The following is an 18,232-nucleotide window of genomic DNA, read 5'->3' on the forward strand; positions in this document are numbered from 1 at the left end:
CCTCCCCCCATCTCATTTCCCGACATCGGTTCTCGTTGTCTTGCATACCACGGAGCCCCCCGCTGGGCCCTGGGTACACGGCATTCTCGAACTCTGTGTCCGGGCTTACCACATCTCCAACAACAGAGGTTGCCGGCCCCCACCTCCTGAGCCAACCCTCCGGGTCTGGTTGCGCAATTCCTCGCTCTATGGCCCCTACCCCCACATCGGTGACAGGCGCCTGTACCCCCTTGCAAAACTTGCTTCAAAGGCGCCACCACCGGACACGATTCTTGTTGTTGCTCCCTTTCCAGTACATGACATAACATTTCGCCCAGCGATGAGCCCACTGGCAAATGAGAGAGAAGCGCTGCGGTCTGCGGGATGGCTTGAGCCTTAGCGCACTCAACCACAACCGCTTCCTTAGCCGCTTCTGGAAGGTTCGCGGCCTGTACAGCAACCTGAAGCCGATCTAAAAAGGCTGTAAACCTCTCGGCAATCCCCTGGCGGATCTTCACCCAGGGGGGATCTGCTCTGTCTATAGCCGCGACACGTTTAAATGCAGCCAAGGCGGTAGCCGCGACTGCCATAGTCACGCCCGCGCATGCCCTGTGCCTGTGCCTGAGGTGTCGCAAACTACCCCTCCCCCATGAGTTCCTCCATGGTCACTCCCGCCAGGTGGTGACCAGGGTCCTGAGCATCAGTCACGACCTTAAGGCACTGAGCTCGCCATTCCTCCTTAAACAACAACAGCAATGATGGGGGCAGTACCCCTCTCATCAGCTGCATCACATCAAAGGGCGCAACAGGCGTTGAAAGCAGACATTCAAAGTGAGCGCCTGCGCAGAATTCACTCCATGCGCCTGCACAGTTCTCGCGAGTTCCCGAACGGTCTTTACATCAAAAGGTGTCCACTCATGTTGGAGCGGCGGAGGAATGCACATAAGTCGACCCAATATGAGTGATAGAAGTGATTCAACTTTATTTGCACGGATAGCTCATATTTATACAGTTTGTGATAATTATGCCTACTAGTCCTAATACGATTGGTACATTGCTAATGTTTATTCATTACTAAAACACACCCACTTGTGGTTGGCAGCTACGCGTGTTCAGTAACTTTCTCATGAGAACTTCTTCAAAAGTTACTTGTGAAGTTATGCCAAGGTCACACCGTCCCTGTCTTTCTCCTGATAACAGCGAGACCAGCTGTTGTTTTTCTCCCAATATCAGTAAAGCCAGCTATTTTCGGCCAAGGCCTAGTCTTGCTGCTCAAACTGACGTTCTTTCACACAGAACTCTGCTCGCACAACTTTTCCACAGGCCCATGTCCTTTTTCAGCAAGCCACTTCCCAACAATTCCCCCTTTTTCTTTTTGTGCGAGTAGAGCTTGGTGTGTCAGCTTTGAGACTCCTCTCATCATGTACCCATACACAATTCTAACTATTACACAGATTAATTTCAATATACCCAGCCATCGTAAGGCTTCCTTAATCAATGACATTAGCCATGGTGTTATCCCACCGAATATTGACTGTAACACCCCATCAAACCAATTAGTTTCTTGCTGGATCTTTGTGTATGTTTCTTCAGCCAATTTATCTGTTTGTGAATAGATTGAGGTAAAATTTTAACACCTGCTGTATTGCCCTTTGCAAAGATCTGTGAACACAACTAATTAAGCACAGTAAAAACAACATTATACCTAATAAAATACATAAGCACACAAAAACAGATTTGATTAATAGCTTTAGCTAGTGACACCCAAACATTCTTACTGTCCCATGGCGTTAACCGATGTGGATCAATCACCAGTGTCACTGTCATGCTGCTTACAACAGTCAGTGTGTTCCATATCAATCTCAGCATAAGGTTTCAAATTTATGGGTAAATCAGGAACGTATCTGCCAGACATGGATGATGTGACTTCTTTTTTTTGTCCAATTGCTGCCAAGGCTTGCCGTCCCGGTGCACTTAGTTGTCTTGTAGAAGTTAAGCTATCGCTGCCCCTCAATAAATCCAGCAGCGGCTGTAAGTCTGTATTTGTAATACCACAACAAGGTCGAATCCACTGTAGGTCTCCGTTTAAATCTTTCTCCCTCTTTTTGTTTTTGAGCAATCCAGGCTTGCTTAATAACTTGGGATGCCATTTTCCTTAATAAGCTGAACAAGGTAAAACTATTACAATAGCTACAATCACAGTAACTACAATAATGCCCATAATTCTTTGAGCCAACCTGTTACCCCTAATGACCCAGACCATGAGGACTATGAGGAAAATGAACCATCCATACATTCTTGTGCCATCTTGCTCCACGAACTCAGCCCAGCAATCGGTAGGTGCCAGCTTTCCGTGGGCGTCCCCACAGAGGCAACGACGGCCTCACCGTACACCAGCCCGATGTTCTTCGGAAAATCCCGGTATTTATACATTTGCAGAGGAACGGGTTTTAGCACACGTGGCCAGCGGGTGCCAAAAGTCCGCCTCGGTTGCAATCTATGACGCATGTGCTCGCTGGCCAGGCGCGCTGCACGAGTCATAGCCATCTTGTCTAATTGGTTCGTGGGCTTTACGATACAGTTGCGATGCACAGAGAATCTTTACCTGTTATGTTAGCCAAGGTGACCTATACATTAGTTTTTGGCTGAGGTGGTATTCATATTGCCACATCATCTATGATGCTCCAGATGATGATGGTCGCGCACACCGAACAGGAGTCCATCGTGGGCCTGTATCTGTGGAAACACAATCAACCTCGTTCCCCGGTTATTAATGGAAATAGACCTTACCCCTAATTTTGGCTTTAACTAACTTTTACATTTACCCCACACTGTCTTCCCGTAATCACGCTATATTTAATCAAATTATGCTTAACACACTTTTTACCTAAAGCAAGTTCTATATACAATAAGGCACGCTGTTCTAAAAACCTCTCTGAAGGACTCAGTGTCCGCTAGTAATACTCTATTAGTTAGAATCTGTCGGATCAGTGGCTTCAGCACCCGCCGGTGCCGTGCCAGTTGCCATTGGGACAATTCTGGGTCCAGCATCAGTGCGAAGCCATGGCTTGACCCAATTAGCCAGGATCTCCCAGTAAGTTTTACTTCTGCTGATCCGCACCATTTCCCGGATTCTGGGTCCTTATACATTACCATGATTCCTGTACTTTGTTGCGTCCTTTCTGCCTGTAAAAGAACATGATGCACTACCATTGGTGGGTCTTTGTGATCACCTGTCAATCTAAGGTAATTTAGCACAAATAAGTCTTTGGCCAATCGTTCCTCTGGGAGTAAGCCCTGGGTTCCCCCTTTTTGTTTTTGCAGCATGTTCTTTTAGGGTTTGGTTGGCCCATTCGATAATAGCCTGTCCTGTGGGAAGAAATGGAATACCAGTACCATGATGAATTCCCCACAAATTACAAAATCGAGCAAATCATGTAGAACCATAGGCTGGGCCGTTGTCCGTCTTAATTTCTTTAGGCACACCCAGTACTGCAAAAGAAGCATGAAGATGTCATTCAATATGTAAGGCCTTTTCTCCAGTTCATGCCGTGGCCCACATGGCAGCAGGATAGGTATCAATACACACGTGCACAGAACGCTTTGCACCAAACCACGTGACATGGGTGACATCCATTTGCCACAACTGCAATGGCAAAAGACCTCATCGGTTAACCCCACGGCCCAAGCCCAGCCCTTCCTTTTGACAATCGGGGCATGCTTTAACGATACCTTGGGCATCAGTAAGTGGTAAGTCAAATTGCTTTGCTAACATCCTAGCGGGTTGGTGCAAGAGCGCATGTGATTGCCGTGCTTTGTTGAAAACGATTCCCTGGAGGAGGCTTCCGTGGCGCTGCAACCAATTGGTCAGCTCTGTCATTTCCCGTTTCTCATCTGCACAGTGTTCTCATACCCAAGAGTTCTACCAGAGGGGTCATATCGCAATTAGTGATACCGCAAAGATTCCGCACCCACTGGATATTTCCCACAAGCTTCTGGACATCATGTAACGTTGAAATTTCTCATGTTATTTGAACCTTCTGAGGTTTAACACTGCTTACATCTATGTGCCACCCCAAATACTTCCAAGGTGCTGCCTCTTGCACCTTTTCAGGAGTGATTATTACTCCGCAATGGCTTAAGATGTCCTGAACTGAGTTAAAATCTCATCCTGTGGCAAGTTACTGAGGGAACTGCTTTCTTACAGGCTCTGATGCCCAGGCCACATACACCTGACACATCGTGGGGGAATTGCGCATTCATTGCGGTAACACGACCCAATGGTATCTCTTATAGGGTTCTGCCTTGTTAATTGATGTTACCGAAAAGGCGAACCGTTCAGCGCCATCTGGGTGCAATCTTTTAAATTTATAATTAACAAATCCCATTCTTCTGGAAGCATAACTGGAGATGGCAAACCTGGCTGCAGGGCTTCCATACTGTCCATCACCGCATTCACAGCTCTGAGATCATGTAACAGTCTCCATTTCCCACTTTTCTTGGGAATGGTAAATATTGATGTATTCCATGGACTAGTAGAAGGAACAACTTGTCCCGCTCTCAATTGGTCTTCAACTAACCCTTGTATTTTTAGCAGCCTTTCAGAATTTAGCAGCTACTGATCAATCCAAACAGGCTCATCTGTTTTCCACTTAATTTTCAGAATTTGCTACCCCTCAGTGACCGCTCCTAAAAAGGATGCGTCACTAACATTGCCTTCATTTGGCTCAATAAATCATGGCCTACGAGGCCAAACAATTCAGTTGGGGTAGTCATGACATACGGACACGTCGTAATGTGTTCACCATCGGGGAACACAAATGTAATCGGTAGCTGACTTACTAAGGTGGCTTGTGTGCCCCCTATCCCAGCAATACCAAAATTCGGATTGATCGATGGCCATGATGGAGGCCAAATGCATCATAAAATAATCGTAACATCAGCTCCTGTATTGATTGTCATTGGTTTCTTGACGACAACTCCATTGGGCCCTTCCAATTGCACTACCTTTTCTGGTTTACCTCTTGTTGTGTCCATGGCAAAGTATACCTGCGGTTTCCCTGTGGAGCCGAATCCACCATCTCCACGTTGTACTTCACCCGGGTTCGGAACACACGACCTGAATGGAACTAATTGTGCTATTCTGGTACCTTTAGGAATAGAAACAGGAGGGATTACAACATGAATCATAATTTTCACAGTCCCACAATAATCTGCATCAATAAGCCCTGGGAGCACCAGAATTCCTTCTAGAGCTGTTGAAGATTGCCCCATTAAAAATGCACTAAGTCCAAACCCCAATGGTCCCTTTATGTTGACTGCGGTTTCCACATCCACTCCGGAGCTTCCTGCGGTGGCGGATCTGGTGGTTGCGAGGCTGCCTGAGGGCTGGCAGCTCAAGCCCCTTGCATTCGTGTCGCTGCGTGAGGGGCCTTCGCAGTCGGTGTAAAGTTTCCCTTCTTCCTGTATTCTTGGTGGTATGGTTATCTTTCTTACACTTGTTGCAGCACTTACTGTTAACAGTACCTGTACATTTGCTCCTAATGCGTCCACGTTTGCCACAGTTAGAACACTTGACCAAGGGTGTCTTACTGGCCTTGTGTTTCTTTGTAGCTCCTTGGAGAGCTGTGGCAGCATAGGCTACTTTCTGTGAGTCCACTGATCGATCCGTGTATTCTATCATATCAACGATGTCTGCATTTTTCGGCAAATTACACAATGCTTTGCGTGTCTTTTCAGTAGCATTTTCAAAAGCGAGTATTGAGGTATCAGCGTATCAGCAGAAAAAATGAATTGCAGTATTTGGTGAGTTAACGCAAATTTGATTCCGTACTGACTCACAGCATTCCTTAATTTCTCAATGACCTTCCAGTGAAACACCTCCCATTTTTTCTGTCCATTTGATGCAATAACTGGGAATGCTTGGAGCATAGTCCCTTCTGTAATGGCATCTTTTATTACACCCCTCCAATGTCTCTGCCTTTCTTCTGCAGTGGCTATTACAAGCGGCTATTACAGGCGGCTCCGCGTCTATCACGGGTGCGGATGGTTTCCCCGTCTGTTTTCTGCATTTCCTTTAACAATTCTAACATTGTCTCTTTTTGTTCTATTATTAGAGTAGACAAGTCCTTGTTTGCATTATTTGAATCAGGGTGTATGCTAGGTATAATTTGTTCATGTTGAACGGTGGTATCTGGGGGCTGTGTTTTCGTAGGCAGATTTTTACTCACTCCCTGATTCTGTAGGGTTTCCTTTAATCGTACAGTTAGGGAGGCTTAGGAACTGTCGGATGGCTGATTAATATCAGCAGTCCCAGGGAGTGGAGCAGAAGTCAAGGGCACAAGAGCAGGCAAACAAGCTCCAAAAAGTCTCTCTCGCTGCATTATGTTTTTCTCCCCGCTTTTCCCTTTCGCTTGCGGTTGGAGAGAGCGAGCAGCAAAAGCAGACGCAGACGCTTTACGATCTGCTTTCATTTCTTACAGAGTTGTCTTAATCAATTTCCATAAAGTTGCAAGACCTTTAACTTCTTTAGACCCGTCACTAATTTCATCCCATAGGGAGGTTCCGATAGCATTCCAGGTACTAAGCTCAGAAGCTGTACCCACACTAATTGAAAGGTTTCTGTCCTTACTTCATTAGTTTTTTAGCTGATTTATCATCGTCAGTTACCATATCCCATAATACGTCTCCTAATCTACGCCATTCACTCTCCTCAAATAATAAATCCGGATTCTTAAAGCATCCCTTAACGCGACCCAGCGCGACTAACCCCGAAATTTGCTTAATGCAGTTTACTCCCCGCTTTTCTAAAAAGCACTGTAATAATTTTAGGGCTACCTCTTGATCCATTGCCGGCCGGCTTCTTGATACTCCTGGGTGCTACCTTGATTAAGGCACCTCGGTTAAAAAGTCTTTGCAGCCTTTTTCCAGTAGCCCTCACTGACGGCGAACCCCTTTTGGACGGTCCAGGCACGAGAGTTAACACACCAACCAAGACGATCAGCGTTCGGTTAATCTTTTGCCCCCCGGTCGCTGCTACCGGTGCTTCTCAGTGTCCGTCGCTCCAATTCCCCTTTCTTCAGTCCCCGTTCGGGCGCCATTTGTTGGAGCGGCGGAGGAATGCACATAAGTCGACCCAATATGAGTGATAGAAGTGATTCAACTTTATTTGCACGGATAGCTCATATTTATACAGTTTGTGATAATTATGCCTACTAGTCCTAATACGATTGGTACATTGCTAATGTTTATTCATTACTAAAACACACCCACTTGTGGTTGGCAGCTACGCGTGTTCAGTAACTTTCTCATGAGAACTTCTTCAAAAGTTACTTGTGAAGTTATGCCAAGGTCACACCGTCCCTGTCTTTCTCCTGATAACAGCGAGACCAGCTGTTGTTTTTCTCCCAATATCAGTAAAGCCAGCTATTTTCGGCCAAGGCCTAGTCTTGCTGCTCAAACTGACGTTCTTTCACACAGAACTCTGCTCGCACAACTTTTCCACAGGCCCATGTCCTTTTTCAGCAAGCCACTTCCCAACACACTCATACCCTCCCCGCGCCGCTGCTGAAACTGCACCCCTGAAAGGCAACATTCTTTGGCCACCAGTCGCCAGTCTGTGCCCTTTTGGGTGCCCTCTTCCTGGCCATCCCCGTCCCCCTGTGTGGGGGGCACTAGCGGCACTGCAGGCTCCGCATTCTGTATGACCCCCTCAAGTCTCCGCAACAGAACCTGTACTCTCTGCAAAATGTTTGGTCCCTCCTCTATTTATACAGTCTGTGGCACAGGTTTTGACGGCCTCCGTATTGCACCACCCCCCTTCTCCTCGTCAGAACTATCGGAATTGCCCTGCGCTGGCACCTCGCGCCACTTCCGCAAGGACCCAGACGAGGGTTTAACACGTTCCGGCAAAGGCGCAGTAAACTTAGGCTCAGCAGGCACAGGAGGCTCAGTCCGCTCTCCCAGCAAGGGCGCCTGATCTCCCTCACAGGGGGGTGTTTCCTCCTCTGACACCGTCTCCAACCCCCGCAGCCTCCTAACTGCTCCCTCCGCGGGTGGCCGTTCCTCCTGCTCTCTCAACTTACAGTATAAATATCCCTTAACATCCCTGCCTGGAACCCAGTCCAAGAGGCATTCCTCTAAGTCCTTCCGAACCACCCGCCGTAATTCTTCCCAGGGAAACTTCCGAGGGGGGGGGGCGTACCCGGCCCCGCTGGTGCCGTTTCAATAGGAAAAACCTCGGTCTCCGCCGCACCTCCCGCGTCCCCGCCCTTAATCAGAGAGAGATCGGTCTGCGAGCCCCGCTCCACGACCGCCCACTCCGTCTGAGTCTGACTCACTGTCCCCGAGGGCACCGTCTCCCGCTGTTCCTGAGGCGGCGCCTCATCCGCAAACAAAGCAGCTCGCGCCGCCAACCAGCACGCCCCGGCTTTCTGTCCTTCCGTAACCACCCTCTCCACTTTTCCCCAAGTTTGTAATCGTTCTGCAGCTCTGCGCTCGCCCCCGAGCGCAGATTGGAGCAAAGACTCCCGAATCTCTCCCCACGTTGGGGGGTTTAAAACTTCTCTAGGAGAACCAATACCTCCCCGGCGCAACATCCATTGGATGCATTCGCCCGTGGGCCCCCTCCTTAATCGCTCCGCGGGCACCCACCTCATTAGCTAACACCTTCAATACCTTAATCACCTGCGCAAGCTCCATTTTCGCTGTGTGACCGATCGCGTCAGGGTCACCACTATGTAGCGTTCGCTACATATCAAGGTGCTGCGATTAGATCACTGGTCGACCCGGACCAGGGAAAGAGACAGCTAACACACACGGTATGAGTGCCAACTTCCGCCTTTTATTGCGCAGTTAATTCCTTTTATACTAACCAGGGCAGGCGGGGTTACAGATGTGTCATAGGGCTGCGACTAACCCTCCATCTTTCCGTAACATCGCGAGATCTTCCAGACGCCGAACCCTACACTTCTGAAACCTTGTAGCTAGAGCATGTGCCAGGAATGAAGGATATGCCAAACACTGTCTCTTCCTAAATTAATGCATTTATCCAATGGTGGTTTAATGCTCTGTTTCTTTTACAGGAAGGGCCTACCTTCAGATGAAGGAACTAAGCTCCCCAACTGAGGTGCTTTCTTATACCCCTAAGTGAGGTGCTGATGATCTTGAGGTTGGCAGGAGTGGAGACAGCTCCCCATCCCCCACCTTCAGCATCTCGTATTGGTTGGCATAGCTCCCCACTCAGCACAAGTTTGGAACAATCTTTTGAGGCACCTAAAATCACTCCAGGTGCTCTATGGATGGCCATATACAACTCAGGCTTCATAGGTTGCTCCCTCAGAGGCCAAGTGACAGTTTGGGATTGCAGGCCTACAACCCTTATTCATTCTGATCCTAAGGCACTTGCTCAGAGCTGCTCAAGAGATCTTTCCATTGATCAGAGTTTTACTAACATTCAACTGCCAGACTGTCTTTCCTGAGCATTCAGGAATGTATCCTTGGTTTAGTGTTATTAACCCTGTGATATACTTCTGCATTTGCAGAAGTACATCCTTAAGGGATTTAGAAAAATATAAACACAGATGTATTTCTATTACAGACTAGAAGATAAAGAGGGACTGGTTTATGCCTTACCAGTAATACTGAGGTGCATTCAACATGACTGGGTGTGGACACATATTTAGCTAACGGTCACAAGAGCATTCCAGAGGCCTTTAGAAGGCCTTGAACAGAATAAACAAGACAACAAAAAAAGAAAGATGCCAATTAGAAGAACACAGGTGCGCATTCCACAATAAAGGGAACTTGGCACAAAGAACCTCAATTTGGCAGTTTATCTTGACCAATTAGACTGAGACAAGTTTCGCATGTTTTAGTTAGTATAACCAATTATGTCCTATGTTTATGCACGTGTAAAGTGTTGATATAACCAATCATTAAGTGTAACTAGGCACATGGACAGCACGTGAATAATGTGTGTAACCAATAGTAAAATAGCTAAGTGCATGTACAGATGTAACCAATGTATAAAATTATGTCTGATGCTCTAGTAAAGAGTCTTCAACTATGATCATATTGATCTGTCGTTGAGTCCATGATTATGCTCCCACAACTGGGAGTGTGAAAGAACAGGAGAGATATGCAAATTCTTTGTGGGATCTCTCCTTCATTTAAGTGCAAGCAACTGCAAGCCCTCTTTACAGCCCACCTGTCCTGGTTATGTCCCGTCCCAAGATCTTGCCCTGCCCCAGCCTGCCATTGAGGGGAGGGCAAAAATGTTGGAGAGACAGCCTTGATGCTGTGCCAGCACTGCTCAGCAGTAGCCAAAACACTGGTGTGTTATCAACACCTTTCTAGCTACAGAGCTGCAGAGCACAGTGCTATGAGGGCTGCTATAGGGAGTACTAACTCCATCTCAGCCAGACCCAATACAATCTCCACCCCTTATTCCATACCATTTGCGTCCTGCTCAGGTCCCACATAATTTAATACAGATATCTTCTAACCATACTATTGTATTTAATTCTCATTACTGAAATCCTTTCTTACCAACACTTACAACTGAAACTACATACTTAAACCACTTTTATACCCAACGTACAGATTTATACATTCTTATTAATTACTATCCCTTGTCCTTTAAGAGATAGATATTCCAGGGGCTTCTTCCACTCCTTCAGATGTTCACACACAGGTTATGACTTGGGCCCCATCCATCAAGATGAGTGGTCAGGACAGGAGAAGCAGTACGTTCAATCGTTGGGCACCAACGTCGGCTTGGTTTGGGTCACCGATGCACTTGTCTGGTTCCTTGCGAAGTTCACTCCTCTGCAGTTCAGGTCATTCCTGCTACATTACTTCCTGCAACATACAACTCACATCACAGATTATTTTTCCCCCAAGGTTAAATGTCCTTGAGGCACACACTGGGTCTCCCCATCCTTCCGCATTACCCACCAAGTACACCCAGGTCCCTGAGCAAAGACAATCCCACGAATGGGTTTGCCTTTTCCCATGGGAGGTGCAATCCACACTGCCTTCCCCAGCCACTTCCCCATGTGCACCACGGGGACCTTATCTCCTCCCACAGTATGTAGGGGTTTTGTTTGGGCAGGACCAGGACGGTTAGCAGATCCTCTAGAGTTAACTAGCCAAGTGGCTTCTGCTAAATTTGCATCCCAATGCTTCCATGTCCCATTGCCTAGCGCTCTCAACATACTCTTCAACAGTCCATTATATCTCTCAATTTTTCCAGATGCCTGCGGGTGATAGGGTATGTGGTATACCCACTCAATGCCATGTTTCTTTGCCCAGGAGCTTATAAGGTTATTTCGGAAATGAGTCCCATTGTCTGATTCAATTCTTTCTGGGGTACCGTGTCGCCATAAAATTTGCCTTTCGAGGCCTAAGATGGTGTTTCGGGCAGTGGCATGGTTTACAGGATATGTTTCTAGCCAACCAGTAGTTGCTTCCACCATGGTGAGTACGTAGCACTTGCCTTGGCGTGTTCGTGGCAGTGGTCCAATGTAGTCAATTTGCCAGGCCTCGCCATATTGAAAACCCAACCACCGCCCTCTGTTCCAGGGAGACTTTACTCTGGTGGCTCTTTTGATTGCAGCACATGTTTCACATTCATGAGTGACCTGTGTGATGGCCTCCATGGTCAGGTCCACCCCTCGATCACGAGCCCACCTATATGTTGCATCTCTCCCTAGATGTCCCGATGTCTCATGGGCCCATCGAGCTACAAATAGCTCACCCTTACGCTCCCAGTCCAGGTCCACCTGAGCTATATCTATTTTGGCAGCCTTGTCTACCTGTTCATTATTTCGATGTTCTTCAGTGGCACGGCTTTTGGGCACGTGAGCATCTACATGACGTACCTTTAGAGTCATGTGTTCTACACGGGCAGCAATGTCCTGCCACAATGCTGCTGCCCAGATGGGTTTACCCTTGCGTTGCCAATTGGTCTTCTTCCACTGCTGTAGCCACCCCCATAGGGCGTTAGCCACCATCCAGGAGTCGGTATAGAGGTAGAGTACCGGCCACTTTTCTCGTTCAGCAATGTCTAGAGCCAGTTGGATGGCTTTCACTTCTGCAAACTGACTTGACTCGCCTTCTCCTTCAGTGGCCTCAATGACTTGTCGTGTGGGGCTCCACACAGCAGCTTTCCACTTCCGATGGTTCCCTACCACACGACAGGATCCATCAGTAAACAAAGCATAACACCTTTCATCTTCTGATAACTCATTATATGGTGGTGCCTCTTGGGCACAAGTCACCTCCTCAGGTGATGCTCCAAAATCTCTGCCTTCTGGCCATTCCATGATCTCTTCCAGAATTCCTGGGCGGTTAGATTTCCCCAGTCGAGCCCGTTGCGTCATCAATGCTATCCACTTACTCCATGTAGCGCTGGTTGCATGATGTGTAGAGGGGATGTTTCCTTTGAACATCCAGTGTAGCACGGGCAATCGTGGTGCCAAGAGGAGATATGTTTCTGTACCAACAACTTCTGAAGCGGCTCGAACCCCCTCATATGCTGCTAAGATCTCTTTTTCAGTCGGGGTATAGTGAGCTTCTGATCCTCGGTACCCCCGACTCCAAAACCCTAATGGTCGACCTCGGGTTTCTCCTGGTGTTTTCTGCCACAGGCTCCAGGTGAGACCATGTTCCCCAGCTGCAGTGTAGAGTACATTTTGTACATCTGGTCCTGTTCGGACGGGCCCAAGAGCTACTGCACGAGCTATTTCCTGTCTGATATGCTCAAAGGCTTGTTGTTGTTCAGGGCCCCATTCAAAATAGTTCTTTTTCCGCATTACTCGATAGAGAGGGCTCACAAGCTGACTATAACCTGGAATATGCATTCTCCAGAACCCCACAAGGCCTAGGAAAGCTTGTGTTTCTTTCTTGTTAGCTGGTGGAGACATAGTTGCTATCTTGTTAACCACATCCATAGGGACATGACGGCGACCATCCTGCCATTTTATTCCCAAGAACTGAATCTCCTGTGCAGGTCCCTTGACCTTACTTTTCTTTATGGCGAAACCAGCTTTCAGAAGAATCTGAATTATTCTTTTTCCCTTCTCAAACACTTCTTCTGCCTTGTTGCCGCATACGATGATGTCATCTATGTATTGTAAATGTTCAGGGGCATCGCCTTGTTCCAGTGCCATTTGGATTAATCCGTGACAAATGGTAGGGCTGTGCTTCCACCCCTGGGGCAGCCGATTCCAGGTGTATTGGACACCTCTCCATGTGAAAGCAAACTGTGGCCTGCACTCTGCTGCCAAAGGAATGGAGAAAAATGCATTGGCAATATCAATTGTAGCATACCATGTGGCTGCCTTTGATGCCAGTTCATATTGAAGCTCTAACATGTCTGGTACAGCAGCACTCAATGGCGGTGTCACTTCATTCAGGCCGCGATAATCTACTGTTAACCTCCATCCTCCATCAGACTTCTGCACTGGCCATATAGGACTATTAAAAGGTGAATGAGTCTTGCTGATGACTCCTTGGCTCTCTAGGTGATGAATCAGCTCATGGATGGGAGCCAGGGAGTCTCGGTTTGTCCGGTATTGCCGACGGTGCACTGTCCTGGTAGCGATAGGCACCTGCTGTTCTTCAACTTGCAGCAATCCCACAGTAAAGGGATCTTCCGAGAGGCCAGGCAGGGTAGATAGCTGTTTGATCTTCTCTGCATTTACAGTGGCTACACCAAAAGCCCACCGGCACCCCTTTGGGTCCTTGAAGTACCCTCTCTTGAGGTAGTCTATGCCAAGGATACAAGGGGCCTCTGGACCGGTCACAATGGGGTGCTTTTCCCACTTGTCCCCTGTCAAGCTCACTTCAGCCTCCAGTATAGTCAATTCTTGGCATCCCCCTGTCACTCCAGAGATCCAGATGGATTCTGTGCCCCTGTATCCTGATGGCATCAGTGTACACTGTGCACCAGTGTCTACCAAAGCCTTATACTTCTGTGGGTCTGATGTGCCAGGCCATCGAATCCACACAGTCCAGTATATCCGATCATCCCTTTCCTTCTCCTGGCCAAAGGCAGGGACCCTCTATTGCTGTTCCTCATCAGAATATTCACTGTCCGATCCTTGCGGTACCAGACCAGAAGTCCCCTCACCAGAATCAAGGGAGGTGGTTTCAGTTCTTCTATGCCTGGAGGATCGCTGAGTGCCTTCTTGGGCCTCTACAGCAACTACGCTGACAGCCTTCTTCTTGGGTGACCCCTTCTTAACAGCTGTCTTCCCTCTCAGTTCACGTACGCGGGCTTCCAGCTTAAAGGTGGGTTCACCATCCCACTTCCTCATGTCCTCCCCTTGGTCACGCAGGAAGAACCAGAGTGTACCACGTGGCATACGCCTTGGGCTCCCTTTCCCTCTGACTGGGGCAGGGGAGAACTGATTTCTTGGAGCATCCCTAACAGCCAAGGCACTGTCCTGTAGGGATGAGGAGACACAGAGATTTTCCTCAAAGTGTTGGAGCCAAGACGACACTTTCTCCACAGTTGGTGTTTCCATATCTGGACAATACATTGCTGCCAAGCTGTTAGAATACGACGCTGGGGCACCTTGAATCACCTTTCGCCACATGGCTCGTGTGCACAGGACATCCTCTGGGTCTTTGGAAACTTCCTCGTCATCTAGATCACTGTAGATGACTTCCACCACTGCTAACTCTCTCAGGTACTGAATGCCTTCATCTGCAGTAGTCCACTTTTCTGATGAATTTACAAGATCTTCCTTGAATGGATATCTTGCCTTCACACTTGAGAGGAGCCGGCTCCAGAGACTGCAAATTGCTGCCTCTTTCCCAATTCCTCTTTCAATTCCCCGGTTTCTAGCGAGGGATCCCAGCTGTTGCGCTTCCTTGCCTTCCAGTAGCTGACTATCAGCCCCGTTATCCCAGCATCGGAGCAGCCAGGCAGCAATCCGCTCACCTGGCTGGCGGCTGTAATCTTTCCGCAAGTCCCGAAGTTCTGAGGACGTCAGGGACCGGGTAGTTTCTGCTTCTTGTTTAAGTTCCCTCACTCCTTCCTCCAATTTCCTTATCGAAGGACCAGCTTCTAAATCAAGCCTTTCCTCTTCTTCTTCTTCCCTCACTAATCGATGGTATGGACCCGTTGATCTCCTTGTCCACTGTTTCCGTTTCACTACTGGGGCAATTACTGTAGTTGTTGTTTGGGTCCCTATCTCGAGCATCGAGTCCTTAGATGCAGTCTGGGTCCCTGCCTCAACCATGGTCCTCTGAGAGTATTGAACTGTGGCTCGGTAGGCATAGGCCAGGCCCCAGTACAGTGCGAGAAGCTGCTGGTTTTCATTGGGATAGGCAAGGCACCCTTCTATCAGGTGACGTGTCAGTTTGCCAGGGTTACTTGTCTGTTCGGATGTAAAATCCCAGATTATGGGAGGTGATAACCGTCCTAGGAATCTGCCCAAATCCTTCCATATACCCTGCCACCCAGGGACTGGTCGCTTGAGGGCACATTTCAATATTGCCTCACCTAAAACTTGCCTCCTCTTATACCAGGAAGAGACCAGGTTCCACAATACCCATAATATGCCACCAGTATTAATTATTAGTATTGAACAGCTCACGTAAGGGTGAACAAGGACCTCGGGAGCCTGCATAATAAAACCATTCACATCAATGCGTGGTAGGGAGAGGGAGACGTGTTCCCTCATCTCCTCCACAAGATAGCTCCCACAACACAGCAAAGCCATCACTGCCAGGACAAAGCACATAGACACTATTTGTATTAGCACGTTCCCACGTTCCTTCATTCTCCACACAAGATAACTCCCACAGCACAACAAAGCCATCAGTGCCAGGACAAAGCACACAGCCATTATTTGCATTAACATGTTCCCAAACTCAGCAAGCTAGAGATAAGCAAGCAGCTAACAAGCTCTGTGACCTGCACAGGAGCTTGCCACTTAATAACTAGCTATAGAACGCTTAATGCAAAACTGCCGTTGTCGTGCCCCACGTTGGGCGCCAAAAAGGACTGTGGTGGGTTGACCCTGGCTGGATACCAGGTGCCCACCAAAGCTGCTCTATCACTCCCCCTCCTCAGCTGGACGGGGGAGAGAAAAATATAACGAAAGGCTCGTGGGTCAAGATAAGGGCAGTTTAATAAAACGATAGCAAAGGTTGCACGCGAAAGCAAAGAAAAAAAAACAAATGATGTTACTCTCTACTTCCCATCAGCAGGCGATGTCTGGCCACTTCCTGGGAAGCAGGGCTCCAGTACGCGTAGTGCTTGCTCCAGAAGACAAAAATGTCCCCCCCTCCGTCTCCCTTCACTTAGCTTTTATATCTGAGCTGACGTCATATGGTATGGAATATCTGTTTGGTTAGTTTAGGTCAGCTGTCCTGGTTATGTCCCGTCCCAAGATCTTGCCCTGCCCCAGCCTGCCATTGAGGGGAGGGCAAAAATGTTGGAGAGACAGCCTTGATGCTGTGCCAGCACTGCTCAGCAGTAGCCAAAACACTGGTGTGTTATCAACACCTTTCTAGCTACAGAGCTGCAGAGCACAGTGCTATGAGGGCTGCTATAGGGAGTACTAACTCCATCTCAGCCAGACCCAATACACCACCTAACATAAACAAGAAAATATTTAGGTTGATGGTGAAAGAAAGCTAGAATACCAATTAAAATTGTAGAAATCTCTGAGATACATCACTGCTGTTAGCAATTAATACATGAGTTACAAAACTCAGGCAACTAACTTCGGTCCTCTGTCTTTTCTGGTATAGCCTGCATTCCAGACTGAGGTAGAATGCCTCATTTAAGGAATTGATTTCTTTACCCTTCCTGACAAACATTCTTCTTCAAATATCTACATTTTCCCATAGTAACATTATGCATCATGTCTAAAATAGACATGATTAGGGGATTAGTAATCTGGAGTACAACTGGTATACAGGAAATGCAACCATTCTTATTCATCCTTCCTCTATAGTGAAGAATCAAATTCACTGTCTTGCTGTGCTGAGGAGGAAATTGCTGCATAATCTCATTCCAGAGTAAGACAATCTCCTCTCTCCCAGGCAGACTAACCATGCCAATTCTATAGACATATTTGATATATTTCTAATCACGGGGAGTGAAACAACATGGCAAAGGAAAACTTGGATGACCCAGTGTCACATCCCAAAGTTGGAGCAACTCAGGTTCATGGATTTCCTTTGTCAGAATTAAGGTGAAACAACACCAGGGGAGTTCAAACAACAACCAACATTTATTCAACCAAGCTAATCTTGCCCAAGTACAAGTGAACTTATCAATATGAACCTTGCATCATGTCATTAAGCCGCTGTTTGAAAAGAGAAGGGAGGTGTAGAAAAAGAAGCAGAAAAAGGAACATGAAACTGTGTCAGAAGGAGAACCCTCCCATTGAGTCATGAGGTTCAGAATGGACCCCCTTGCTTTCTGGACTCCTTCTCAAAGAGGAGCCCAGGGGCAGCTAGATCCACTCCTAGTCCCAGACTTGGTCAATGGTTTATGTTTAAAAGGATGAGGCGTAAGGACTGTGGAAAAGAGAGAAGAAAAAGGGGGGGGAGAGAGAGAGAGACAGAGAGAGAGAGAGAACAGCATTGGTCCAACGAGCCTAGAGATCCAGTTCCAGAGGGCATGCGCTGAGAACTCATCCTCCCTTCTTTTACAGTCGGTGGTCTCAACATGCACAGTTCACGTTCCCAGGGTTCTCTGGAATCAGTTGGTGGACTTGGGGGGGGGGCATTGGGGAGTTGCCTCCCCCTCCCTGCAGACATGACCGCTTAAGATAGAAGCACAGTCCCATCCTCCATGGGGCCCTCTCCTCCAGGCACATATGCTGTGCTTCTTCTCGTGGTCACTTAAGATAAGGAATTGCGGCTTTGGAGAAGTGCGGTCCCATCCTCCGTGGGGCCCTCTCCTCCAGCCACATTTTCCTGTTCACACAACTCCAGCACTTTTACAGAGGCCATCTTCTCCACCAAAGTTCTTTAACAAATGTTTGAGACATTGACTATAATTTGTCAGACCGTCACACCCAGATACCTTGTGCTGGCTCCCTGAAAGTGTTTTTTTTCCCGGTATGTTAATCTACATATTAGTTATACCTACTCTGACACAAAGAAACCATATATGCATAACTTGCATTACATTGTGGCTAATCTGTGGTCAGTTAGAAGTCTTGCAACGACTGTGACACACCCCTCCTGCTTAGCATTTCACAAGGATCACAAGATGAGATCC

At 47.7% G+C, this 18,232-nt stretch overlaps 1 protein-coding gene across 1 annotated transcript in view; it reads left to right on the forward strand.

Moving 5' to 3' along the window:
• The window catches only part of LOC126035480 (microtubule-associated protein RP/EB family member 1-like), a 281,270-nt gene that overhangs the window by 21,364 nt on the left and 241,674 nt on the right, over window positions 1–18,232 (forward strand). The gene's annotated exons all lie outside the window — the stretch shown is intronic.

This window comes from Accipiter gentilis, chromosome W (assembly GCF_929443795.1).
Source record: "Accipiter gentilis chromosome W, bAccGen1.1, whole genome shotgun sequence".
In the NCBI taxonomy this organism is placed as follows: domain Eukaryota; kingdom Metazoa; phylum Chordata; class Aves; order Accipitriformes; family Accipitridae; genus Astur; species Astur gentilis.